The sequence below is a fragment of the Muntiacus reevesi genome, chromosome 6 (assembly GCF_963930625.1).
Source record: "Muntiacus reevesi chromosome 6, mMunRee1.1, whole genome shotgun sequence".
In the NCBI taxonomy this organism is placed as follows: domain Eukaryota; kingdom Metazoa; phylum Chordata; class Mammalia; order Artiodactyla; family Cervidae; genus Muntiacus; species Muntiacus reevesi.
In genome coordinates, this window is record NC_089254.1 from 108,826,615 (window position 1) to 108,854,086 (window position 27,472).

Below are 27,472 nucleotides of genomic sequence, written 5' to 3' on the forward strand. Positions count from 1 at the left end.
CTTTCATGGTTCATATATATATAACTGAATCACTTTGCTGTATATGTGAAATTATCACAACATTGTAAATCAACTATACTTTATTTAAAAAAAAAACCCCCAAAAAAGGAAAAGAGTGAAAGTGAAAGCCTCTCAGTCATGTCCAGCTCTTTGTGACCCCATGAACTATACAGTTCATGGAATTCTCCAGGCCAGAATACTGGAGTGGGTAGCCTTTCTTTCTCCAGGAGATCGTGCCAACCCATGGGTCAAACCTAGGTCTCCCACATTGCAGGTGGATTCTTAACCAGCTGAGCCACAAGGGAAGCCCCCCAAAAAGGAAGTAATTGTGAAAAGTAGCTCAGTGGTTAGGGTACAGGCTAGGAAGCCAGGTGACCTGTCTGATCATTTCGTGCAGGTGTGGCTTTGGGCAAGTGGTTCACCTCTCTGGACCTTAGACTCTCAATCTGCAAAATGAAGATAGTAGTCTATACCTTCCAGGGTTCCCCGAGGATTAAATGGATTAAGATAGGCCAAGACCTGAGAATGGCACTTGGCCCCTTGGTGCTGCGTAAGGAATTGCCTCTGTCATTGCATTCTGCGGCCAGTTTCTTGACAGTCTGGAGGTGAAGTTTCGCCTCTCTGGGAGTTGGGAGGAGGCAGAACTGAATGGCTGTCCTGACTTAAAAGCATTCGGTCTGAAGCAGGTTTTCTGGTTTAGAGATGAGGGAGAAGCTGCACGTAATATGTGGAAAGTGGCAGATTATGTAACATTGCAGGCTAGTCTCTCTTCTCCTAAAGAAATACTTATTGGAGTTTTAAGAGACACATAACCAGGGATGCCAGGGTTTGTAAAACCTTGGCCGTACTTTCTCTAGAGCAGAGTTTCCCAAACAGGCTTCGTTTGAAGCACTGTTTCATAGACCCTTTTGAGAAAGGACTTGTTGCACAGAAAAATTTGGAGATCATTTAGATTAAATGGAATTTAAAAGGGTCTTTTTAGTGCTGGATTCTACAGTGCTTATTTTGCTGATGTAAACTGTAAATCTGCAAAAGGAGGATGAGATAGGCAGCAGTTTTGAAACTTATTTGAGTTTGTAACCTCTCTTTTTTTAAAATATAAAATCTCTCACAGAACATAGTCAGGGGAAAAATGGTGCCCTGGAGAAGTGTAGATTACCTGCATCTACCTAGCTCCACTTTGCAGTCTCAGCGGGGATTCTGCAGCATCAGAAAGAAATTTTCACCATTTACAGAATTACCAAATGACACTTCTGGACATGGGTGAGGGTATCTATGGGAGTGCGGGGGTGGGCAACATCTCAGTGAGCACGCGTTGTTTGTTGGAGTCTCTATTGTTTTAATCAGTATTTCATGGTTGACAGCCTCTCTTTTTACATTGTGTGATAATTCTTCCAGGTTTGGGAGTTGATTCTATACAACTTGACTTTAATGGATACTAAAAAGTTTCCTGCCACCAAATGTCTAACTGCATCTTCCACCAAACTTTTCTTGGGTTGAGTTATCATTCTGGAAGGCTTGTGGGAGGAGGCACCCCATGGGCACCATTTAACACGGAACGGTTGGCCAGGTTAGGCTAGGCAGCGGGTAGGGTGTCTGGTCACATGCAAGGCTCCTCAGTGGGATGGAAAGAGATACTGGGTTGGTACCACGACACCCAAGCAGCCTGGGAGGCAGCAGGGTTCCTGGTCCTTGAGGGAAGGGTCGGGCACTTCATCATTTGTCTCCACCAACCTGCTTATCGCCGGGGCTCAGTCTCCCCCAGCTCCATGCTTTTCCCATGTCACCCCTTTACCCCTTCCTACAAGAAATCTGGGCTTCCTTGGTGGCTCAGTGGTAAAGAATCTGCCTGACAATGTAGAAGATGTGGGTTCAATTCCTGGGTCAGGAAGATCTCCTGGAGGAGGAAATGGCAACCCACTCTAGTACTTTTGCCTGGAAAATCCCATGGACAGAAGAACCTGGTGGGCTTTGGTTCATAGGGTGGTGAAGAGTTGGACATGACTAAGCATGCACACACAAGAGATTGACTCTTGGCTTGTCATGCTGAAGCTCTGGGTCACTGAAGGCCCAAGGTCTGGGGAAGAGATATCAAGTTCCAGCTCCACTGCGTCTCCTCTTCCTCTGGCGTCTGCTTCTCTAGAGAAGTGATTCAGCCCACACACCTGACCCTGGCCATCTCACCTTCTCCTTGAAGTATATCTCAAGGTTTTCTTTTCCCTCCAAGCATATATTGTTCTTTTCCTACAAGCATTTCCAGAGCCGTCTATTAAAATTGTTAACATTTCCTCCACCGTATCAGGATCAGCCAGAGGGTGATGCACTTTAGATACTAAAATGGGAAGAGTCTTCGTAGAGAATTATTGGATTAAACTTCCATTAGGTGACGACGTTATCTTCAGGAAATCTCCAAGTGCAGAAATGGCTAGAATTCTCACCTGCAATAGCATTAAAGTGGAGACTCCTGGGAGGATATCCAGAGATGCTGTGAATGACCTCAGTGCAGCACCAAAGAGAGGTCACCTCAAAGCACCACTGTTATTAACCTGGCAAAGTACAAACCACCAGAAAAAAGTGGCTTTCTTTGTTTATTCTGCCTGCAAATTCTGCAGCAGTGCACCTCCTTGAAAAGTGAAAGTGAAAATCGCTCAGTCGCGTCCGACTCTTTGTGGCCCCATGGACTGTACAGTCCCTGGAATCCTCCAGGCCAGAATACTGGAGTGGGTAGCCTTTCCCTTCTCCAGGGGATCTTCCCAACCCAGGGATTGAACCCAGGTCTCCCGCATTGCAGGTGAATTCTTTACCAGCTGAGCCACAAGGGAAGCCCAAGAATACTGGAGTGGGTAGCCTATTCCTTCTCCAGGGGATCTTCCTGACCCAGGAATTAAACCGGGGTCTCCTGCATTGCAGGCAGATTCTTTACCAATTGAACTATGAGGGAAGCCCAGTGCACCTCTTTGGAGGAAACCAGTTGGAATCCCTCCCTGGAGCGGGAGTCTGGGAAATGTAGTTCCCAGTCCAGGGCTAAGAAGGGGAAAGAGGGCCATGGATCAGGCTGCAGTAGCCAACACAGCTACTCATTTACATGTGGTTTCAGTAGGTGAGGAAAGGGCGGGTGGATCCAGGCATGTAGGGTTGTGAGCACAGGAAACTGAGGTGCGTTGGGGACGATGCTAATCCTATGGGCGTTGAGGGTGCCCGTCACAGGAGAGGGGGCTGAAGTTCAGGGGGTGGGTGGGTTATGGGGGCTCAAATGCCAGCAGTCGGTCCCCTGGAGACCTCAGGTAAGGGGGCCTTGGGATTAGAAAGGCCAGAGGAAGAAGCTCCGCTGTAGCTCCCGATGGCTTGCTTCTCCAGGACTTGATCCTGGATTTGGAACGTTTCCCTGTCACTAAGGGGGTGACAACTTGAAGGAGATGATGTCATCTGGGTGGGAGCAGTCAGGGCTGCAGTGAAGCCCTAGCGTCAATACTTGTGAACGTGTCACCAATTCCACAGGGTCCTGAACAAGGTCAAAGGAAATAGTCCCTCCCTCTGACGAACTGCTGATGTGCAAAATCTGTTATTGTTGTTGGAAAAATAAACCTGCTTTTATAGGCTGCTGGCTTTTGAACGTGAAAGCTCTTGGAAATTACATTTGGGTCACTTTTTCTGTTGCCATTTATTTATTAGTTTGATACACGCATTTGATTTGTTTTTATTGGAGTGTAGTTGCTCTACAGTATTATGTTCGTTTCTACTGTACAGCAAAGTGAATCATCCACATGGATGCATCTATCTCCTCTTTTTTGGACTTCCTTGCCGCGAAGGTCACCAAGTGACTTAGTCGTGTCCGACTCTTTGCGACCCCATGGACTCTATAGTCCTTGGAATCCTCCAGGCCAGAATACTGGGGTGGGTAGCCTTTCCCTTCTCCAGGGAATCTTTCCAACCCAGGGATCGAACCCCGGTTTCCCACATTGCAGGCAGATTCTTTACCAGCTGAGCCACAAGGGAAGCCCAGGAATACTGGAGTGGATAGCCTATCCCTTCTCCAGCAGACCTTCCCGACCCAGGAATCAGACCAGGGTCTCCTGCAATGCAGGCGGATTCTTTACCAACTGAACGATCAGGGAAGCCCACTTAGGTCACCAGAGTACCAACTAGAGTTCCCTATGCTGCACAGTCGGTCTCATTAGTTACGCATTTTATACATATCGTGGATATATATTTGGTGTCCTTTTAACAGTGACGTTGTTGAGTGTTGAGTGTTTGGGAGATTGTTGCTTTCCTCATAGCATCGCTGATTCTAACCCAAGCAATCACCAATCAGTCAACTAGCTCACCCCCAAAAGCTAAGCTCAGAAGGGCAAGGTTGTCTGTTGGGATAAAGTGGGAGGAATCATAGTCTGGAAGGTTCTGAATTTCCCAGCAATGATATTGGGCTCAATTCTGATGTAGCGTTGAGCCTAGGGGACATGGGGCACGGGGGAAGGGGACACAGATGTGTTAGATGCTGTGTTAGAGTCGCCGTGAACTCTCAGAAAGACCCTAAACAGTGTGAGTGGCAGGAACCCAGCGTCTGGCCCTCCACACGACCCCTTAAGTCTAGTGAAGAAATGAAACAGGGGGCAGTAGTCTGCCTGCAAAGAGTGATCATGTTTTCTGATCGTTCTTTAAAAATTTGATGTTGAGGCTGAAATTAGGAGACTTGAATTTGTTCTCAATACATACCCCTCTGCAGATGTGCGTACTTGATGGATTACTGATTGAATCTAAATTGTGGGTGATGAGTGTTACCTTAGAAACGGTGGCGACACGTCCCCCGACCAGAAGGGCAGGTTTATAAAGCCTTTGCCTCTTGTTCACAGGAACAATGGGGTTATTAGTGAGACTGATGCTTTGCCTTTACGTTGATTAAATAAAAAGTCTATCAGCAACTCATAGCCAAATGCTTACAGTGGAAATATTACTGTGGTGGGCGTTAGTTCAACACCTGCACTGCGGCCTCAGTAATCATACCTCTGGTTGCATCAGGCCTGCTCATTTAGGAAGCACTCGCTCACATCAGTAAAGCTTGAGACGACCTGCCGGATGAGAAGGGGTGGGTGTCGGCTCTTCAGTTTTGTTTGAAGGTGACAAAACTAACTTTGAATGAAGTCAGGGTAGGCGTGGGGGTCATAGAGCTACTCCACGGCAGCAAAATTTGTGGCAATACCAAGCTGCCACCTTGTTAGCTTTGAGGCATGTTTTATCAAACCTTTGAGATTTTATTTTCTTTACTTCCCCCCCCCGCCCGATCATCATGTTTAATGGCATATGTCAACATAGAATGAAATCCCCTTTCCTATAATCAGGTTGTCCTTAGCAACGGGATGGTAGTCTTGAAATCTGTTGGTCACATTGTCCATTCTTCTGGACAGTCTTTAGATCTCATTGCTTGTAAATGATCCCCTAGCCTCCTTTTTTTAGGCATCTGTTCTTTTTTTGAAGTCTCAGTGTTTATTATTATTTGTTGTTGTTTCATAGTCCCCACATCATGCCCAACTCTTTGTAACCCCATGGACTGCCCAGGCTTCCCTGTCCTTCACTATCTTCCAGAGTTTGTTCAAACTCATGTCCATTGAGTCAGTGATGCCATCCAACCATCTCATCCTCTGTCATCCCCTTCTCCTCCCGCCTTCCATCTTTCCCAGCATCAGGGTCTTTTCTAATGAGTCAGTTCTTCATATCAGGTGGCCAAACTATTGGAACTTCAGCTTCAGCATCAGTCCGTCCAATGAACACCCAGGACTGATTTCCTTTAGGATGGACTGGTTGGATCTCCTTGCAGTCCAAAGGGACTCTCAAGAGTCTTCATCAGCAGCACAATTCGAAAACATCAAATCTTCCCCACTCAGCCTTCTTTATGGTCCAACTCTCACATTTGTACATGACTACTGGAAAGACCATAGCTTTGGCTATATTGATCTTCATCAACAAAATGATGTCTCTGCTTTTTAATATGCTGACTAGGTTTGTCATAGCTTTCCATCCAAGGAGCAAACATCTTTTAATTTCATAGCTGCAATCACCATCTGCAGTGATTTTGGAGCCCAAGAAAATAAAATCTGTCACTGTTTCCATTTTTCTCCTTTCTATTTGCCATGAAGTGATGGGACTGGATGCTGTGATTTTAGTTTTTTGAATGCTGAGTTTTATACCAGCTTTTTCACTCTCTTCTTTCACCCTCATCAAGAGGCTCTTTAGTTCCTCTTTACTTTCTGCTTAGAGTGGTATCGCCTGCATATCTGAGGTTGATATTTCTCCCTGCAATCTTGATTCCAGCTTGTGATTTATCCAGCCTGGCATTTTGCATGATGCACTCTGCGTATAAGTTAAATAAGCAGGGTGACAATATACAGCCTTGATGTATTCCTTTCTCAATTTTGAACCAGTCTGTTGTTCCATGTCCGGTTCTAACTGTTTCTTTTTGACCTGCATACAGATTTCTCAGGAGGCAGGTAAGGTAGTCTGGTATTCCCATCTCTTTCAGAATTTTCCATAATTTGTTGGGAACATAGTTAATGAAGCAGAAATAGATGTTTTTCTGCAATTCCCTTGGTTTCTCTATGATCGAACAGATGTTGGAAATTTGACTTCTGGTTCCTCTGCCTTTTCTAAATCCAGCTTGTACGTATAGAAGTCCTTGGCTCATGTACTGCTAAAGCTTAGCTTGAAGGATTTTGAGCATCGCCTTGCTATTATGAGAAAAGAGTACAATTGTACGGTGGCTTGAAAGTTCTCTGGCATTGCCTTTCTTTGGGATTGAAAATGAAAATCGAAACTTTTTTCAATCTTATGGCCGTTGCTGGGTTTTCCAAATTTACTGGTACATTGAGTGTGGTACTTTAACAGCATCATCTTTTAGAAGTTTAAACAGCTCAACTGGAATCTATCACCTCTACTAGCATTGTTCGTAGTGATGCTTCCTAAGGCCCACTTGACTGCACACTCCAGGATGTTCGGCTCTAGGTGAGTGATCACGCCATCGTGGTTATCTGTGTCATTAAAGCTTTTCTGCACAGTTCTTCTGTACAAAGAACTAGAATACAGAGAACACTCTTCTGTGTATTCTGGCCGCCTCCTCTCTTCTTAATCTCTTCTGCTTCTGTTAGGGCCTTACTGTTTCTGTCCTTTACCGTGCCCATCCCTGCATGAAATGTTCTCTTGAGATCTGTTTTCTTGAAGAGGTCTCCAGTCTTTCCCATTCTATTGTTTTCCTCTATTTCTTTCTTTTTTCTTCATGTTTCTCATTGCCTCTTTGTTCAGGTGTTTATTCAAAATTGGCTGTCCAAAATGATTTAGCGTTTATGGAATAAACAAAATTAAGTCTATGCAGATGCCATCTCTTCCTCTGTGGTGGGTTTCTTTTCTATGGGCTTCTTTTCAGCCTCTGGTTTCTTGGTCCCTGCGGTCTTTTTCCCCACTAAAGGCTTCTTCAACTTCTTATCACCAACAGCTGTCTTTGTTTCCCACTGCAGGCTTCTTGCCTGGAACCCCCTTCTCATCTGATTTCACTTCTAGTGCCGCTGCTGCCCTATCCATCCGGATTTTGTGGCTCTTGGCCTGTCTAAGAATGGTGTTCTGGTGCATGGTCTTTGTATATGGGTTGAGTTTCAACACGATCCTCAGGTTTTCCAGTGGAATTTTCCTTCAGGACTCTGTGATAAATCTTCTTGCATGGTGCTTGGCGCGCTCTTTGGATTTATGGGCTTCTCAAGATCCCGCTGAGGTCTGTATTGAGCGTCTTGTGCCCCGGTAGGTTCTAGTTTCTCTTGAGGGAGGCTGCTTGACGCCAAGTGCCATAGATCTCATCTAAGTTCGGAAGGCACTTTTGGTCCAAATGCAGAAACGTCCCACATGATCACCAGGAGCAAGTTCTAAAACATTCAGCTTGCTTCCATTAAGCAGGGTAATTCCAGGGATGTTTCTGAAGGCCTTGATGATACCATTGTCCTTGTTATAGTTGAGGCAGGGTCCCCTGTGCTGGATATGGCAACGATTTCTCATTTTGCCTTTGCCAGCTCTCATTTGCTGAGAGGCATCGGTCGACCTTTCTGATATCATTCCAGGCCTTAAGTTTCTTCAGAAGCAAAACAGCCTCCTTGGTCTTCTTGGAGCCTTCAACTTTATCTTCGACCAGCAAAGGGCATTCAGGAAGTTCCTTCAGACATGACCGGCGCTGGTAAGGCCGAGGCAGCCCATGCAGAGCAGATGGCATATCACTGCTGCTTTGGATTCACTCAACGGTGCCAGTGTTTCCAGGTGGGTGTGAACATGTGGGCCCCAAGACACATGTTTCCAGAAGCACCTGAACGGTGAGTCCCACCACCGCGAACCCTGGGAATTCGAGCCACAGCTCTGCCAGTACCCCAAGACTCGGCATGGGTTTGATGACCTGCTAATTCACTGACAGCGTAGGGCTGTCTGCTGTTTCTCCGCAGGTTGGTGTGAACACAGTTAACAATCTCTGGTCACATGGGAGCCTTGAACACAGCAGGCAAAGTGACCTTTTTGCCAGATGACTCCCGCTTTTCCGCACACTGGTATCAGCGGATGAGCACGTGCCAACGGCAGGGAGAGGGGAAGGCCACGCGTCTCTCCTGTCTTCCTCTATTTCTTTGCATTGCTCATTTAGGAAGGCTTTCTTATCTCTCCTTGCTATTCTCTGGAAATCTGCGTTGAGTTGGATATATCTTTCCCTTCTCCTTTGCCTTTTACTTCTCTTCTTTTCTCAGCTATTTGTAAAGACTCCTCAGACAACCACTGGGCCTTCTTGCACTTCCTATTCTTTGAAATAATTTTGGTCACTGCCTTATGTACAATGTTATGAACCTCTGTCCCTAGTTCTTCAGGCATTCTGTCCACCAAATCTCTTCCCTTGAATCTATTTGTCACCTCCATTGTATAATCATAAGGGATTTGATTTAAGTCATACCTGAATGGTCGAGTGGTTTTCCCTACTTTCTTTAATTTAAGCCTGAATTTTGCTATAAGGAGTTCATGATCTGAGCCACAGTCAGTTCCAGGTCTTGTATGCAGATTGTATGGAGCTTCTCCATCTTTGGCTGCAAAGAATATAATCAATCTGATTTCAGTATTGACCACGTGTAGAGTTGTCTCTTGTTACTGTATTTATCTATTCTTTTTCAAATTCTAAATATCACAGCGAATTTCTTTTATCAGTACTTACATAAGCACTTTCAACAATGTGTGCAGTTTTGTACTTTTTTCTTTTTCCCTCCATTGTTAGTTTGATTATATTTATTCAAGTGGAATTTTGTGTCTCCTGAAGCTTTGAGAATTTAAAAATCATCATTGAAGACATTTTTCCACCCGAGGTTACAGCCCTTTTCTCCAGAGGCAGCTCTCACTGGATTCCGAGAACCAACCCCTCCCCTTTACACTTGGACTGAGGGTCAGTGTCCCCCTGAAGAAGTCCATCCAGGCTAATTCATCTTTGTTTGCTGCTTTCTCTGAACCTCGCAGCCAACTTTGGGAAGACACCTTCATTAAACATCCCTAAATTAATTTTTGCAGATGTGCTGTTCATGTCAGCGTCCTGACTGACAGAGTCACTGGTGCCTGAAGTGTGGGAGGCAATTAGAATTTCAAAAGGGGACCCTGGGATTTGTGCTCATGCCTGGCTTGAAGGTATAGATTATGTCCTCATGGTGAGAAGATGGCTTTGAACAGAAGGGACAGAGCCTATGAGCAGGGTACACTGGACACCAAGGGGGTGTTGTGTCCACTTATGATATTTTCAATGAGGAATGCAGGAAACGTGACAGAATCAAGGGAGGGATAAAGAAGATCTTGTTTCACTCATTCTCAGTGAGCCGGCTTAGCAATTCCATAGGAGCCTCTGGCCTTGAGGAATGGCTGTTGTACTTCGAGTCAGAAAAAGAGAGTTCTGACTCCATTTCTTCTAATAATTTACTCTGTGACCTTGGGAAATTAGTCTTGTGCTTTGAATGGCACATGATTCTACATAAACGCAAGTTATTTCTGTTCTTATATTTCTCTCTCTCTCTTTTTCATTACTACCTAACTTAGAAAGTAGCTCTTTCTCTGTATTTCCTTAGACATATTTTGAAAGCCTTTTATGACTTGTTGGAGACAACGCTATTACAGAAGAAACTATTGGAAATACCATGATTTTCTCTGCTGGGGATGGTAGAACTTGGCACTCTAGTGGTGATGGAATTAGATCTGAGAAGACAGCAAGATTCTGCACTCTGGACAAAATGAGTTAGGTCCAGCCTCGGCCATGTTACCCGCTGACACTGAGAGACTGTCTTCACCGGCTCAAGGGGAGAAAGGCCCCGGGGACGATGTGACTGGCTTGGCTGGGTTTGCACGTGGTCCAGGGTGGTTTGAGGAGGGAGTGATGCTAGGGATGGGGGAGGGGAGAGCTCCTCCTGCCCCGTGCACCCCAGTGCCTGGACCGGGGCTCCACTGTTGACCCCGCGCCTCTCCCGCCCTCTTCCCGTCCTCCCTTCCTACAGCCCTCCCTCCTCTTCTCCATCTTTTCTTCTCCCCTTTCCGTATCCTCTCCCTGTTCCTCCTTCCCTTCACCTCCTGTCCTGGCTCTGCTGCCCGCAGCTCACGCCCAGCTCCTGACCACACGGCAGCCTGCAAACCCTGACTCCCCGTGCAGAACCAAAGCCGAGGTGGTATGTTCCCAGCCCAGAAGGTCAGGGGCGTACGGAAGCAGTCATCTTCGATTTCCGTAAGTGCAGCCAAGAAGAATGCCCAGTTTAAAGCTGCTTCATAGCGTCCGCGTGTATTGTTCCCTGGCAGAAAGACTGATGCGTCTATGTGTCCTTAACTGTTCCTCAGACCAGGGTGCAATAAAAGTAGGGCAGCGGGGGATAAATTACAGGATGGGCGAAAATATACACAGGACCTCTGCGATTTTGTCTGAATCAAAGGCTGGCTTCTAATCAATATGATGTATTTTTTTTATTATTAAATAGCCCATTATAATATAATAGAGCAATAAATACTGATAAAAGTGTTCCCAGTGAGCAATTCCTTTTGGAATAATGACTATTTGATTATAGAATGATTTGGCTTTTAATTTACACCAGCACTTAATGTGTTCCTCTTAACTTAATATTCTCCCAGTGCTGAGTGCAGTCCAGTCGCAGGAAGTGATGAATGTGCGCTGCTGGGAACTTCATTAAGGAACAGCTCCGGTGTGGGGGCCACTCTGAGTCCCGTGGTCCACGGGCTTCCAGATCATTCCAGAGAGAGGTTTGCTGCTGGCGTTGCTGCTGGGCCCAGCCAGGGCCCAGGGGATAGAGTGCCACGTGCTTCTGTTCACCTTTGGCTTTCTTTATCTGTGGACTCTGGATAACATAATACCTGGGCATTTAATCATTCAAAAGACCTTCTTTATGAGCCTTCTATGTCCCACGCCTACATTAAGCAGTATTTAAGGGCAGTGTTGAAAGAAAACAAGCAATAAACCAATCACAAAACAAGAATCCTAAAGGTGAGTGAACAAAGCAAAGAAATAGAGGAAAACAATAGAATGGGGAAGACTAGAGATCTCTTCAAGGAAACTGGAGACACCAAGGGAACATTTCATTCGAGGATGGGCTCAATAAAGGACAGAAACAGTAAGGACCTAACAGAAGGAGAAGAGATCAAGAAGAGATGGCAAGAATACACAGAACTGTACAAAAAAGATCTTCACGACCCAGATAACCACGATGGTATGATCCCTCACCTAGAGCCAGACATTCTGAAGTCTGAAGTCAAGTGGGCCTTAGGAAGCATCACTACAAACAAAGCTGGTGGAGGTGATGGAATTCCAGCTGAGCTATTTCAAATCCTAAAAGATGATGATATGAAAGTGCTGCACTCAATATGCCAGCAAATTTGGAAAACTCAGCAGTGGCCACAGGACTGGAAAAGGTCAGTTTTCATTCCAATCCCAAAGAAAGGCAATGCCAAAGAATGCTCAGACATGACTTAGTGACTGAACGACAGCAAAGGTGAGTGGAATCTTGGAGAGGACAGCCGCTCCCAGTGGTATGGGATCTGCTTCATCTGTAGCCCTACCTTCTCTCTTTCCCTCCCCACCTCCCACAGCTGCGCCCAGAGACCCCTTCTAGTTCCAAAGATGCATCAGAGGCTGGATCTCCTGTGCCCAGTATTCTAAGCATTGGACCAGGACAGCCACTCCATTCTCTGGGACAGAAGAAAGCGAGAATCGTGTAGCTAGACTTGCTGTTTTCCTGAGTGATTTGTGAATTAACTAGGCATTGAACACTGTTGCTCTCAAACTCAAGACATCAAATGCTGAGTTCACGATTCACTGAATTCACCGTGCCTCCTAAAATATCCTCCTCCTCTTGTCTTACCCATTTGTATTGGGTGGCCCAGGAGTTCGTTTAGATTTTTCTGTAAGATGTAACGGAAAAACCCAGATGGACTTTTGGGCCACGCCAGTGGTGAGATGTTCTTGCAGGGGCGTGCTGCTAAACTTGTAACCACGGGCTCTCAGCAGTTCTCCGGTGGTCCAAGGCTTAGGACTCAGTACTTTTACTGCCGTGGCCCCAGGTTCAGTCCCTCACTGTGGCGCTAAGACCCCACACGAGCTGCACGGTGTGGCAAAGAACAAAGACGCTGGGCTCTCTTTTTAAAAAAGAAGAGTCCTGATTTCCCTGGTGCAAATGCTTCCATTGGGTCCGATTCCCAGCTCCCCACATGGTGCCCTGATGTGAGGATCGGAGAGATACTCCCATGGGCTCTTGGGGGCTGGCGTGAGACAAGCTTCACCGCATGCCAGCTGCCCCACCACACAGAACTTTCGAGCCGAAAACCTAACCTGCAACTTTGAGTCTTCATTTCGCTTTCTTCCAACGTTCAGCGTGGGGAGAAAAGGCTGACTTTCCCCTGTGTCCCAAGCTCTTTCACAGCCCCGACACACTCAGGCATGCTCACCACCAGGAGAGTGAGGTCTCTGTCTCTTTGGCGTTGGTTAGCTAGGGATCCTCAATGCGGCTCTTTTGGAATTTGGGGGAGCATGCCTGGCTATCACCAGGAGGGGACCACCAACAACATTCAGACGGTGAACTCCAGGGACATCATTGGGTATTCTGGAAATTACTGTCCAAGGATGGTATCTTAGTCAGCAAGACGTTCAAAGTTTGTTCAAAAAGGTGGAAATTTTGTTTATTATTCCTGAGCCTAGAACCGAATTCAAGTTTACCTAGAACCGAATTCTGGTTTACTTATAAACATAGATTATCTGTTAGCATCATTATTTTATTTTTAACGTATGCTGGTTGTACTGGGTTTTATTTTGGTGTCCTCTCTCTTTGCTTTCTCTGTACTTGTCACGATGGTTTCTGATCCTTTTTTTCCTCCTTTTTTTCCCAGTCCAAACTCATTCATTTTATGTATGGCCAGGACAGCATAACTTATCATTATTTTGAGCTTAGTTGTGCCCAAGTATGAAACACATATCATTGTATTAGAAATTGTTTTCTTTTTCTATCTCTAATAAAGCAAGGAATTATATTTATTTTTTTGAATTATGTATGTAGGAAATGGCACCCTACTCCAGTATTTCTTGCCTGGAAAACTGCATGGACAGAGGAGCCTGGCAAGCTGCAGTCCACGGGGTCTCAAAGAGTCAGACAAGATTGAGCACGCACACATATATCTTATATTGTCTATAAATTGCTCTACGAGGACAGAAGATCAGACCTTGGGAATATTAAATGCCATGGATCCAGTAGTAAATCATCACCCAGCTTTTCTACAAAAGTCACAACCTGAAGCCATTCTTATTCTAGAAACGTAAAGAAAACTGTGTGTGTCTGTTCAAAACATGTCTTTCTGGACCTGATAAATGGAGTTCTCTAAGGGGTAGAAAGAAAATTTTTGTGTAAGCATACTTACATGTCACAACTGACTTTTCCTGCTCCACTCCACATCTTTATAGGCTGGTCTGCTCTGTTTTGTGTGATATAAATTAAAGCAGCACAGATAGCAGTGATAATAGAAACATATAGCTATCAGGGCAGCCGGCCACCCACCCGTCAGGAAGGGCTCCACCACAGCAGGATGGCCGGCCCCCTGCCGCACCAGGCGGGCCTTTCACTTGCTTGGTGGTGGGGTGGTTTTCCGGGTCACGGATGAGGTCAGGCGGTGGCGGGGATGGCCAGGCCCTTTGGGACCTTGGTGCTGGGGATATTTATCATCTGGTGTCTTAGACTGTTCAGGCTGCTATCACAGGCGCCACAGACTGCGGGGCTTGAACAGCGGACACCTACGTCTCACTGCCTGGCGTCTGGAAGTCCAACAGCCAGGTGCTGGCAGATTGGGTGTCTGGCGAGGGCTCTCTTCCCGGTTGGCAGATGCTGTCTTCTTGGAAAGAGAGTGCTCTGGTCTCTCCATCCCTTTATAAGATCATGAACCCCATTCCGGAGGGCTCCACACTCATGAGCTAATCACCGCCAAAGCCCCAAATTTCAAGCACCATCACACTGGGTTTAGTGTCCACATATGGATTGGGGTGGGGGGGGGTCACAAACATTGGGTCTATAGCATCTGTTGGGAGCCATTTCAATATTTAATCAACAGGTATAGCTGTGTTCAATTGCTCAGTCGTGTCTGACTCTTTGTGACTCCATGGACTGCAGCATGCCAGGCTTCCCTGTCCATCATCAACTCCCGCAGCTTGCTCAAACTCATGTCCATTGAGTCAGTGATGCCACCCAACCATCTCGTCCTCTGTCGTCCCCTTCTCCTCCTGCCTCCAATCCCTCCCAGCATCAGGGTCTTTTCCAACAAGTCAGCTCTTTGCATCAGGTGGACAAAGTATTGGAGCTTCAGCTTCAGCATCAGTGCTTCCAGTGCATACTTTGGGTTGATTTCCTTTAGGATTGACTGGTTTGATCTCCTTGCAGTCCAAGGGACTCTCCAGAGTCTTCTCCAGCACTACAGTTAAAAAGCATCAAGCGCTTATGGCTGAATATAGCCCTAAACCTGGCTTCTAACCCCAGAGGTAGGACTGAGCTCTCCGGGAGAGGTACGGGGTTAGGTGTGGCTGTGGTCGTGGATTCCAGGCGCTCTCTCCCCACTCGGCCTTGCCCACTGGGCACTGCCAATGCCCAGGTGCCACCTGGCTTGGCTCTTGTCCTTTGGCACTGCCGTGCCTTCTGGGACTTGTCTTGTTGTCGGGAGCTGATTTATGGCTTTATTAAAATGCGATTAAGAGGAGGCCGATGACAATGAATCATTCCCACCACTTGCCATGCAAACCCACAGAGCAGCTGCCGACCGCATGGGGTGGACACAGGTGCGGCGCTGGGCCAGCCTGGCGTCAGGGCCCTCGAGGACTCCCCAAGGGCGGCGAGCTCTGCCCTCCGGGGCTCTGCTCTCCGTTCAGCCATGACCTTCGGGCGTCAGCCTTTGAGCTTCCGTGTGCGTCAGTTACATCAGCTACAGGGAGCTACTGGGATGTCATGTGAATTGTTCATGATTCTTTTCCTTTTGTAAAAACATGATTTTAAAAACCCAAGCAGCTCAAGGTAGCAAAGGGTAGACATTTTTTAAAAGGAGTATTTGCTTTGATAAATATCCAAAGATATCAATTTCTTGGGTTCAGCTTAGTGCCTTTCTTTCTGTTTTTAAAAAAATTGCTCATTTATGAAGTATAGTTGATTTACAATGTTGTGTTAATCTCTGTCTTACAGCACCGTGACTCCATTATACGCATACATACATTCCTTTTCATGCTCCTTTCCATTATGGTTTAGCCCTGAAGAGTGAAAGTGGCTCCCATGTCATACAGTGGGACCTTGTTCATTCGTTCTGGATCTAAGGGTTTGCATTTGCTAATCCTGAGCTCCCACCCCGTCCCTCCCCCAGTCTGGTGCCTTTCCTGCTACATGCGAGTGTTTGCCAGCCGACTCTGAATTCTAGCCTGTGTTCTCTGCCACGATCTTGGCATCACCGTGGCCGTAATTAGAACTGGGACAGGAGCTGCAGAGATGGGACTCTGGGAAGAACAAGGCAAACCTCCCTGTGGATGAGGAGGGGACATGTGGTCCACCAGGCATGGTTGGCCTGGCCATTCCTCGTCTGTCCCCAGGTGTCAGCCTTCTTACTTTGGTGAATCCTTGTATGTGCCATCCTCCACTTAAACCTGAGGCCTAAGGGAACAACTTTAAAATGTTTCACCTCTTGTTAGTCTCCTCCCCTAACATCCCAACCTTCTTCTAGATTTTTTCCATTGTGTAAATTGCACAGTTTTGAATGAACAATTGGGTAGAATTAAGTACACTCATGGACTTTCCAAGTGGTCCTAGTGGTAAAGAACCTGCCTGCCAATGCAGGGAACCTAGGAGATGTGGATTCGATCCCTGGGTTGGGAGGATCCCCTGTAGGAGGGCATGGAAACCCACTCCAGTGTCCTTGCCTGGAGAATTCCATGAACAGAGGAGCCTCGTGGACTACAGTCCACAGGGTCACAGAGAGTCAGGCATGATTGAAGTGACTTAGCACACGTGCACAAGTACATTCACATTGCTATGCAGCCATCACCACGCCCATCTCCAGAACTTTTTCACCCTCCCAAAAGGAAATTCTGTCTCTGCTAACACTAACTCTCTGTTTCCCTCTCCCCAGTTCCTGGTAACCTCTGTGCTACTTTCTCATCAGGAATATGCTTGTTTCTGGGACCTCATATGAGTGGAATCCCTGGATTTGTCCTTTTAAGTCTGGTTTATTTCACTTAGTATATTAACCGTACACAGAAAAACTGATTCAAAATTGGGAAAGGAGTATGATAAGACTCTATGTTGTCATCTGTTTATGTAACTTATATGCAGAGTACATCATGTGCAATGCCAGGCTGGATGAAGCACAAGCTGGGAAAGCAGATTGCTTGGAGAAATATGAACAACCTCAGACATGCAGATGACACCACTTTAAAGGCAGAATGTGAAGAGGAACTAAAGAGCCTCTTGATGAGGGTGAATGAGGAGAGTGAAAAGGCTGGTTTAAAACTCAACATTCAGAAAGCTACGATCATGGCATCCAGTCCCATCACTTCATGGCAGATAGATGGGGAAAAAGTGGAAACAGTGACAGATTTTATTTTCTTGGTCTCCAAAATCACTGTGGACAGTGGCTGCAGCCATGAAACTGCAAGATGCTTGCTCCTTGGAAGGAAAGCTATGACAAACTAGGCAGTGTATTTAAAACCAGAGACATAACTGCCTACAAAGGTCCATATAGCTAAAGTTGTGGTTTTACCAGGAGTCATGTATGGATGTGAGAGTTGGACCATAAAGAAGGCTGAGCACCCAAGAATTGATGCTTTTGTATTGTGGTGTTGGAGAAGACTCTTGAGAGTCCCTTGGACTGCAAGGAGATCCAACCAGTCCATCTAAAGGGGATCAGTCCTGGGTGTTCATTGGAAGGACTGATGTTGAAGCTGAAACTCCAATACTTTGGCCACCTGATGTGGAGAGCTGACTCATTGGAAAAGACTATGATGCTAGGAAAGATTGAAGGCAGGAAGAGCAGGGGATGACAGAGGATGAGATGGTTGGATGGCATCACCGACTCAATGGGCATGAGTTTGAGCAAACTCTGGGAGTTGGTGATAGACAGGGAAGCCTGGCGTGCTGCAGTCCATGGGGTCGCAAAGAGTCGAACACGACTGAGCAACTGAACACCAGGAACAATTGTACTCAGGATTCATCCATGCTGCAGCAGGCACCAGAATTTCCTTCCTTTTCAAGACTGAACAATACTCTAGTGTATGGATGGACCACATCTTATGTATTCATTCAGGGCTTGATGTGCATTTGGGGTGTTTCTACCTTTTGCTTATTGTGAGCAGTGATGCATTTCTTCCAGTTTTGATCATTGAAAGGTACACTTGCTGTATTCAGACCCTCTCAAATGCACCGAGTTTGTCCTGTGGATCCAACATCCTCTTCAGTGCCTGAAACACGCACCTGCAGACCAGGTGTGTCAGTCCTGCTCACCTGCCTTTGCTCTTGTCCTGTGCTGGGTGTGGAGCGGTCTCCACCTTCTGTCCTTACTCCAGGCCTCTTTCTGCTCTGCAGCAACTGGCTTTCTGAAACCCTGGTCTTGTTCGCTATCTCTAGAACTGCTCTTAACCCCCTGGTCTACTAATAACCTTCATTTGGCTGCGTCTTTCCTGGCAGGTGTTCCTGGGCTCTGACTGCCCAGGTTTCAGCCCTTCCTTACCCTCTTAGGGGCTTCTGCGAGGCTCAGCTGGTAAAGAATCTGCCTGCAATGAGGGAGACCTGGGTGCGATCCCTGGGTTGGTAAGATCCCCTGGAGAAGGGAAAGGCTACCCACTCCAGATTTCTGGCCTGGAGAATTCCATGGACTGTATAGCTCACGGGGTCACAAAGAGTTGGACACGACTGAGCGACTTTCACTTTCACATCACTTTACCCTTTTAGAGCCATGTCCTCCAGACCATGAAGGCCAGACTCACAGAACAGGATTCAGTATTAATAGCAAATAAGCACAACAAAACTAATCAAGCACGTTATTAATTACATGTACTGTGATTATATGCTACTTGGTAATTAGGCATGACTGATAACGGGCTCGTAAGTGGCTATGATTAGTTGTACTCTGACATGAACCACCCAATCATTTTTGGAGTCAGTAAGGAGTGTGTTTGTTTGTCAACAAAGGTGTATCTAGTCAAAGCTATGGTTTTTCCAGTAGTCATGTGTGGATGTGAGAGCTGGACCATAAAGAAAGTTGAGCGCTGAAGAATTGATGCTTTTGAACTGTGGTGTTAGAGAAGACTCTTGCGAGTCCCTTGGACTGCAAGGAGATCCAACCAGTCCATCCTAAAGGAGATCAGTCCTGAATATTCATTGGAAGGACTGATGCTGAAGGTGAAACTCCAATACTTTGGCCACCTAATGTGAAGAATTGACTTATTTGAAAAGACCCTGATGCTGGGAAAGATTGAAGGCGGGAGGAGGAGGGGGTGACAGAGGATGAGATGATTAGATGGCATCACCGACTCAATGGACATGAGTTTGAGTGAACTCCGGGAGATGGTGATGGACAGGGAGGCCTGGCGTGCTGCAGTCCATGTGGTCATAAAGAGTCAGACATGACTGAGCGACTGAACTGACTGACTGAGGTAGTGTGTGTATATGTTTGTGTTTACACATGTGAGTGTGTCTGTGTTGGTGGAAGAAGAAAGGATGGGGAAAGGTTATTTGGAGAGGTGGTGAGTCTAGGAATAACTGGAGAGCTAGACTGTGACCCCTTTCCTGACCCCTAACAGTGGGCAGGACGAGAAGCATTCCTCTGAAGCCTCAGCTAAGATGCTGTTCTCTTTCTCCCACCTTCTGCCTGCCTCAGCCTAGATTAAAATTCTCAGATCAATTTCCTGTTCTCTTTCATTTTTCTTGTTCCCTGCCCTGACCAGGACTGAAGGGAAAGGGACTGTAAATACTGACAGTTCATGCTGGATATTATGGTAAAAGGAACTCCAGGCTGAAACATTTCTCTGTGCAGCTGCTTGAAATTCTAGCCACTGCTTTCCTTGGCCAACTCCAGTGACAGGAGTCCAGAGGGCTATTGGAACTCAGGGTAGATTATGGGACATCCTAAAATAGCATTCCCAATCTGCAGGCAGAGGAGTTATTGCATGGGGTCCAAACAGTGTCTTGTTTGAATAACTGTGTTGCCTATATTTACCCAAATTAAAACAAAAAGACTGCCCAAGGACGCATGGTTCAGTAAACCATCTAAGGTGTTTATTGAATCCATAGCTGACACTTGGAACAACTAGTCAAGAGCGAGTAATCCCATGCCCAGGTCAAGGGGTCAGGTGGGTAGCAGTGACATCATTTTCGGCTACTGCGTGGATACCTGTGCGGTTCCCCTGGTAGCGTCTGCAGGAGGAAGTGGGGATCAGCTTACTCTAGCATGTCTTTGGTGGTTTCTTGGGATTCCCTTTGGTCGGTTCTGAGGGAAAAGTTTAGATAGATTTGAGAACGAGGGTGTGACCATAACTCACTCTCAGCACCAGAGTGGAGATAGCCACTCAGGGTGGACACACTCTGCTCTCTAAGGGAGCCCAGGCTGCAGCTCCCACGGGTCACAGTGAGTCTGCACCCATCTCTTGTGGCACTGAACTGAAGCCAAAAGAACAAGACGCCTGCCAGATGCCCAGGAACGAGCTGCTTCTTCGGCTCAGGTTTAATTGAAGCACTGTCGCTACAACAGCTTATCACCAGAAGTGACGGCAAGCAGCTGGTTATCATGTCATATTCCTCACGATTTTAAATCACATTCACACCAACGTTTTTCTTCATTGTCTGCTTGTCATTTAGTGTGAGAGGCCGAGCAACATATGGAAGGGACGGGAGAGCAGCCTGGAAGTCCACAGATGTGGGTTCTAAGCTGGCAGCCTCTTGCGGAGTAGTCACTGCATAACAGGGAAGGACAGATCTGACTTCATACTGGATCTGTTTCTTTGACTTTAACCTCTGCATTTTATCCTTTCTGCTAAAGTTAAGAATGTTGCTAGTGACCTAAAGTATACAGGAGAGTACATTCTCCAGGCTCTGAGCTTTTAAGGTGTAACTGTTTCTCATTCATATGGAGATAAAAAATTGCAGAACAGAGTAACATGTATCTTGTTGGAGGTTTACAGGAACATCATGACCTTATGACCTGATTGAGGTAGACAGCAGCAGGAACAAAGAATTCCACTATAAAAGGGGCCTCAGTTCTAACTGGGGTAAGATAGTTCTTTGGGAGACCAGTCCACCATCTTCTCGGTCTGCTGGCTTTCTGAATAAAGCCTCTATTCCTTGCCCCAACAACTCATCTCTCAGTTTATTAGCCTGTCATGTGACAAGCAGTCTGAGCTTGGACTCAGTAACAGCTAGCCGTGTGTGACCTTGGACAAGCCCCTCATCTTGCCAGACCCCAGTTTCCTCATCTATAAAATAACCTAAAATTCGATGGTGGTGTCCTGGCTTTAGACCTATATCCTTTGCGCTACAACTCTGGACTGACTTCTATCAGCCTCATTCAAAACGTGAGTGGAGAGGGAGGAGGAAGGATCACGGCAGACAGGGGGTGTGTTTGGAGGACCCATGGGAGGTCACTGGCTATGCTTTCTCTCCCCTCAACCCCTCACTCCACCACTTCACTGCACATTCCAGACCTGCTTCCCGCCCCTTCCAACACATGCTTCATTCTAATACACAGCTCATTCAATGCTCACAATGACCTGCTGGGCTGGTACTATTATTATTTCCAATTTATACCCTGGGAAATAAAATGTAAGGAGGCTCATGTGCTCGGGGACACAAAGTTAGAAGTAACAGGGCAGGGGTTTAAGCTGAGGAAGTCTGACTTTCAAATCCAACCGTTAATCACTATGAACAGGCAGTGACGGGAATCCCTTTGGTCTTTGGGAATCCCTTTCACATTGGAAGGAGACTGGGAGCATCAAGAAAGCAGGAAAGAGGGACCACAGAGGCGTGAGGAGGATGCCTTCACCATCTTCCCACTGGCGCTTGGCTGGGAACCGGTCCTGGGTAACTGGCCTTGGACGTTTTCAGGGAAGAAAAATGTCTGCTGCATTTGGTTCTGTCTTTGAGCAGATGAGGAAAGTCTACCGCGGAAACTGAGCCTTTGTCTTCCTTCGTTCCTCCTCTTCTTCAGGGAAGTTCTTGTGATGTAAATGACTAGGCTGATGCCAGGTGACTTAGCGGTGGCTGTTCTCTATTACCCAGAGAGTGGCTCATAGTTTCTACACGCATTACCAGTCTATCCTTTCAGGAGCAGCCATGGGTGGAAAGGAGACGGTGGGGGAGCAGAGGCTTGTGTAAGACAGGCTTGGTGTGGAAACAGGGTCCGCCTCTTTGAGGCGTGTAGCCTTCAGCCTCCTTTTCCTTGCCTGTAGGAGATGAAAATTCCGTCTGCCTTTCTGCAGTGTTGCGGTGAGGATGGAATGAGAAGAACTGCATGCAGCGCAATGCCCAGCATCACAGGCTTCCTGGTAGCATGAGCTCCCCTTTCTCTTTTGTCTCGTCTTCCCACCAACCGGACTTTCTTTTATTTGCCTCTGGTCTCCTTTTCGGCCCCTGAGCTGTTCATAACAGTCTCTGCAGCCTCACATCTGAGATCCTTCATGTGTAAAACGCTTTCCCTTCCAACTCTGGGCGTGTGTCTCCTCATGTCAGTCCTTCCCTCCAGCCAGTCTGACGACCTTCTTCACCTTCTCTGCATCCGCCCAGGAGCATCCCCTGTCTGGCTTGCAGACAGCTGCTTCTTACTGTGCTCTCACGTGGCAGAGAGCGCAGGCCCTCTGTGTCTCCTCTAAGGGCACTGATCCCACCATGGGGCCCCATCCTCAAGACCTCAACTAACCCTAATCATCTCCCAAAAAAGTGAAGCTGCTCAGCCATGTCCGACTCTTTGCGACCCCATGGACTCTAGCCTACCAGGCTCCTCCGTCCATGGGGTTTTTCAGGCAAGAGTGCAGGAGTGGGTTGCTGTTTCCTTCTCCAGGGGATCTTCCCAACCCAGGGATTGAACCCAGGTCTCCTGCATTGCAGACGGATGGTTTACCCTCTGAGCCACCAGGGAAGCCCACACATCATCTCTCAAAGGCCTCATCAAATACCGTCACATCGAGCATTAGGACTTCAACAGAGGGATTCTCGGGGGATACAAACATTCAATTTGCCACAGAGCAAAAACTGAGGTTTCCCTGAGAAGAAGGAGACTGCAGGCTGAGGACTTCCCTGGTTGTCCAGCGGCTAAGACACTGTGCTTCCAAAGCAGGGGGCCCAGGTTCAATCCCTGGTCAAGGAACTGGGTCCCATGTGCCACAACTAAGACCCAGTGCAGCCAAGTAAATAAAAGAGTAAAAAATATTTAAAAATAAAATAAAAATTTAGAAAAAATGACTGCAGCCTCAGCTCCTACCTGGATTTCCAGCCCTACAGATTTCCGACTGGGCAGCCCCTACAATCTCATGTGGCAGCTCCTCAAAACCTCTCCCTCTGACAACTCACAGGTAGAAATGTTTCCTACTGGTTCTGTTTCTCTAGAGACACCAGACCAATACAAGTTTAGAGGCAGCTTGGAGTTAATGTTTTTCTGCCTTTCACGTTTGGGCTGGGGGTGACTTAAATCAGCTCAAACTAAGAAATTTAAAATGTGAGTTATCTTTGGGAAAATAGTGAGCATGTTTGGCAAAAGCTCATTTTCCTATTGTGGCATCAACCTCCAGATTTTCCATCAGCCACTCTTCCTGCTGCCTTGGGAGGCTCATCCGTTGAGTTTTTTCACTGAAAAGTTTCATTGACAGCTGTCCACTTCTTTATTCTCAATCCTAGTATTATTTTAAAAATTTAGAAAAAGATGCGTTAGAAAAGTGAGACAAAGGGCAACTGGAGGGGTGTGGTGCCTGCCCCCTGGGGATTCATTATTCGTTCATTTCATCCAGTGTTTATCTGTTCCTTTATCAATTAATTCTCTATCAAACTTCTTCATGTTAGTGTGGACTGTTTTACTGAAGTTTTGTTGTCCACAATTTTTTTTTTTTTTAACCATGCCAGGCATCTTTTGGGGTCTTATTTTCCTGACCAGGGATTGAACCCACCCCCTGGCAGTGAAAGTGTCAGGTCCTAACCACTGGACTCTGAGAGAAGTCCCGACAATGTGTTTAGATATCTCTTTTGGAGACATGAAGGACCAATTATTATTAGTAATATTAATGATACACTGAAGTTGTACAGCTTTGAATCTCTGAAAGCACTTTTATAAATCTTAAACATTCCTGCACCGGAGCAGAGGCTTTATACAATAATCTGTTAATATTTATGAGTAATCTTTTTTCCAGGAGCCTTCTCAAGTCTTCAAAATCAGTCTGTCATTTCCCTCCTAAAATGAAATAGAACATAGCGGAAGCGTTTGAAGAATAGCTTCAGACAGGCTAGACAGAGCACAATGATGCTATAGGGCGAGGAAGAGGCTGGACCCCCAGGGGCTGAGTTTGGAGCACCAAGACCTAGGTGACCTTCATGCCTGTGACCAGTGACCACACTCAGCCTCTCAGTCCAGTTCAACCACTGTCTTTTATTTGATGTATCTTGGGTCAGCAATCACCTGTGACCGTTGAAATGGACAAAGTTGGATTTTTAAGGGTTTACTTCAGGGCTGACAAATATGGTACTTACTGTCAAAATTTCCACACTCTAGACCTTCTGACAGACACACTTAATTGTTCTTGAAAATACTTCCCACTTCTCTTTGGACTTGGCCTCAGATTCTTCTTTGATGTAGTCATTTTAAGTAGCCACTACCAATCAATGAGAATTGGTGCTAGATTTAGTCCTTTGTTGCTGCTCTGGAGTGATACTATTATTCTTTCTCCCTAAAGAGATAGGAAGGATCCCATATGACTCACCTAGGCTCAAGAATTGAGCTCTTCAGAATGAGAAGAGCCTTAGGGAACGCAAACAACTCCTCTGCTGAACAGGTGCATCCCCCACGGACACACACAGAATCTACATTTCCCTGCCCAGCGATCTGCTAATGTTCTTAATATCTTTCCAAAGAGGAGGAGAATCCCCTTGTTCTCCCTATTCTGAGTTAATGGTAAAATAAGTTACAGGACCTCTGAGTCAGAAGGAACCTTTGCCCAGCTGCTCCAGCTTCCTACCCAAGGTAGGAAGAAGACCATCCGATTATTATCCAAATATATCCTGTGGCCGAGGAACCCTTTCTGTGTTGGGCGCTTGTGGAATTAAAATCTTCTTTCCTAGAGCTCTTGACAACTGCCCCTAGTTTTTCCTTCTAAATGAAGACTACAAACTGTTGAATGTATTATCTTCCCTGAGAAGATAGACTTCTAACTTGGTTTAAAAGCAGGGACATCACTGTGCTGACATAGGTCCGTATAGTCAAAGCTATGGTTTTTCCAGTAGTCATGTATAGATGTGAGAGTTAGATCATAAAGAAGGTAAAAAAATTGATGTTTTCAAGTTGTGGTTATGGAGAAGACTCTTGAGAGTGACTTGGACAGCAAGGAGATTAAACCAGTCAATCCCTAAAGGAAATCAACACTGAATATTGATCAGAAGGACTGATGCTGAAGCTCAAGCTCCAATCCTTTGGCCACCAGATTCGAAGAGCTGACTCATTGGAAAAGACCCTGAGGCTGGGAAAGACTGAAGGCAAAAGGAGAAGGGGGCTGGAGGATGAGATGGCTAGACAGCATCACCAACTCAATGGACATGAGTTTGAGGAAGCTCTGGGAGATGGTGAAGGACAGGGTAACCGGGTGGGCTGCAGTCCATGGGGTTGCAAAGAGTCGGACACAACTGAGCGACTGAACAGCAGCAAAGGCACCTAACTCCACGTGACTCTTAAAAAGTGAGTCTAATGGTGGACATTTGTGCAGAGTGTTGGGTGGTTGGGGAGGTACTTTCAGGCAGGTGTTCTTTGGGGAAATATCACACACTGCTTTCTCCTCTATGCACAAGACGAGGCCTGGTGGTCTCAGGGAGCATGAGGGCTTAGTGGGGTATCAGTAACCTGGGAGCCACTGAGCAATCTGCTGTTACACAGGCTCCATGGAGGTTCTTTATCCACTGGGTCACGCTGAAACTGCTTCCTCTAGGTGTGTGAGCTCCTTCCCCATGTGCCATTTTGACCGATCGTCATGTTTTCTGCAACGTAAGCCATTTCAACACGAAGCGTGTGCTTTTCCGAGGCCCTTTTGAAATGATCACTGGCCATCAGCCTTTGACAAAGTTGCATTATTATGGGAAATATACCAGAGGAGCAGCCCCACGCTCCACTATAACTCAGGGAGCATATTAGACGCTGAAATTCTAATACCTCATTTTCATGACAAACGATGCAACAAGAGCCCCAGATGGCCACCATGCATCTTCCACTCCGCCTGCAGCCGCCGAGGGAGCAGGAAAGTGCTGAACACTTCCCCTCTCTGCTCTGGCCCGTGGTGACATGTGGTGCTCGGGCAGAGCTGGCCGCAGGCTAGGGCCGCTGCTCACGTGACTCTTGGGCCCTGATAACTTGGCGTGGACTTGGTCTTTAAGCACAGGAATATGCCTGAAACCAGGGTCGTGATAGTTACCCTTGGGGCTTCCCTGGTGGTCCCGTGTTTAAGAATCCGCCTGCCAGTGCAGGGGGTCACAGGTTTGATCCCTGATCGGGGAAGATCCCACATGCCATGGAGCACTGAAGCCTGTGCGTCTCAACTATTGAGGTGCTGTAGAGTCTGAGGACCACAGTACTCCTGAGCCCACATGCCATAACTCCTGAAGACCTCGTGCCTCGGGTCCATGCTCCAGAACAGGAGAAGCCGCCAAACGAGAAGCCCGTGAGCCACATCGAAGAGCAGCCGCTGCTCACCGCAGCTAGAGAAGAGCCTGCGTGGCAGTGAAGACCCAGGGCAACCAAAAATAAATCCATAAATTAAACAATAGTTACACTTGACATTGCCCTGGATACAGGTGCCTTGGCAAAGGATAGGTCAATAGACACAGTGGGAAAACACGCCATCTAAGAGCGTACATTCACTGCGGTTAGAGTTAGTCCTCCAGGGGCTTGGTGAGCGGATCACAAGGTCTGCAGGTAGCTTGCAAGCCTTTGTTTCACGCACTTGATGTGTAGACAGGAATAGGACTCTGTGTTTGTATCAAGCCTGGACGTCCCCAAGTGCATTCAGGCTTAGTTAGGACAATTGTCACCATAGAGCAGAATTCAGAAGAAGGAAACAGGGGAACTTGACCCTCATGCAGAAGAGTCTAGCAATTAAAATATGAAGGCTTATATTAAGGTCACGCAGCAATAGAAAACTGAAAGGATGTGTGTGGGTGTGTATGTGGTGTGTGTGTGTATGTGCTAAGTCGCTTCAGTCTTGTTCAACTGTTTGCAACACTATGGACTGAAGTCCGCCAGGCTCCTCTGTCCACGGGATGCTTCAGGTGAGAATACTGGAGTGGGTTTCCATTTTCTTCTCCAGGGGATCTTCCCTACCCGGGGATCGAACCCTCATCTCTTAGATCTCCTGCATTGCAGAGGGGTTCTTAACCACTAACGATACCTGGAAAGCCCAGTATATATGTATATATGTATGTAAAATAAGGAATTGGTTCATGTGAATATGGAAGCTAACAACTCCCCAAATCTGTGGTCAGCAATCTAGAGACTCAGGGAGAGCTGATATTTCAGTTCAAGTTCAAAGGCAGGAAAAAAATCCCATGTTCCAGCTTGATAGCAGCCAGACGGGGAAATTCCTACTGAGGCTTTCTGTTGCTTTCAGAGTGTCATCTGATTGAAGCCCATTATATTAGGGAGGGCAATCTGCTTTTCTTTATCAGTTCAACTGTTAACTTCATCCAGAAACATCCAG

The 27,472-nt window shown here is 46.6% G+C and overlaps 1 pseudogene; it reads right to left on the bottom strand.

The window, feature by feature from the left end:
• Nucleotides 1-7,352: 7,352 nt before the first annotated feature.
• LOC136170388 (large ribosomal subunit protein uL4 pseudogene) overlaps nt 7,353-27,472 on the bottom strand; it is a 45,278-nt pseudogene continuing 25,158 nt past the window's right edge.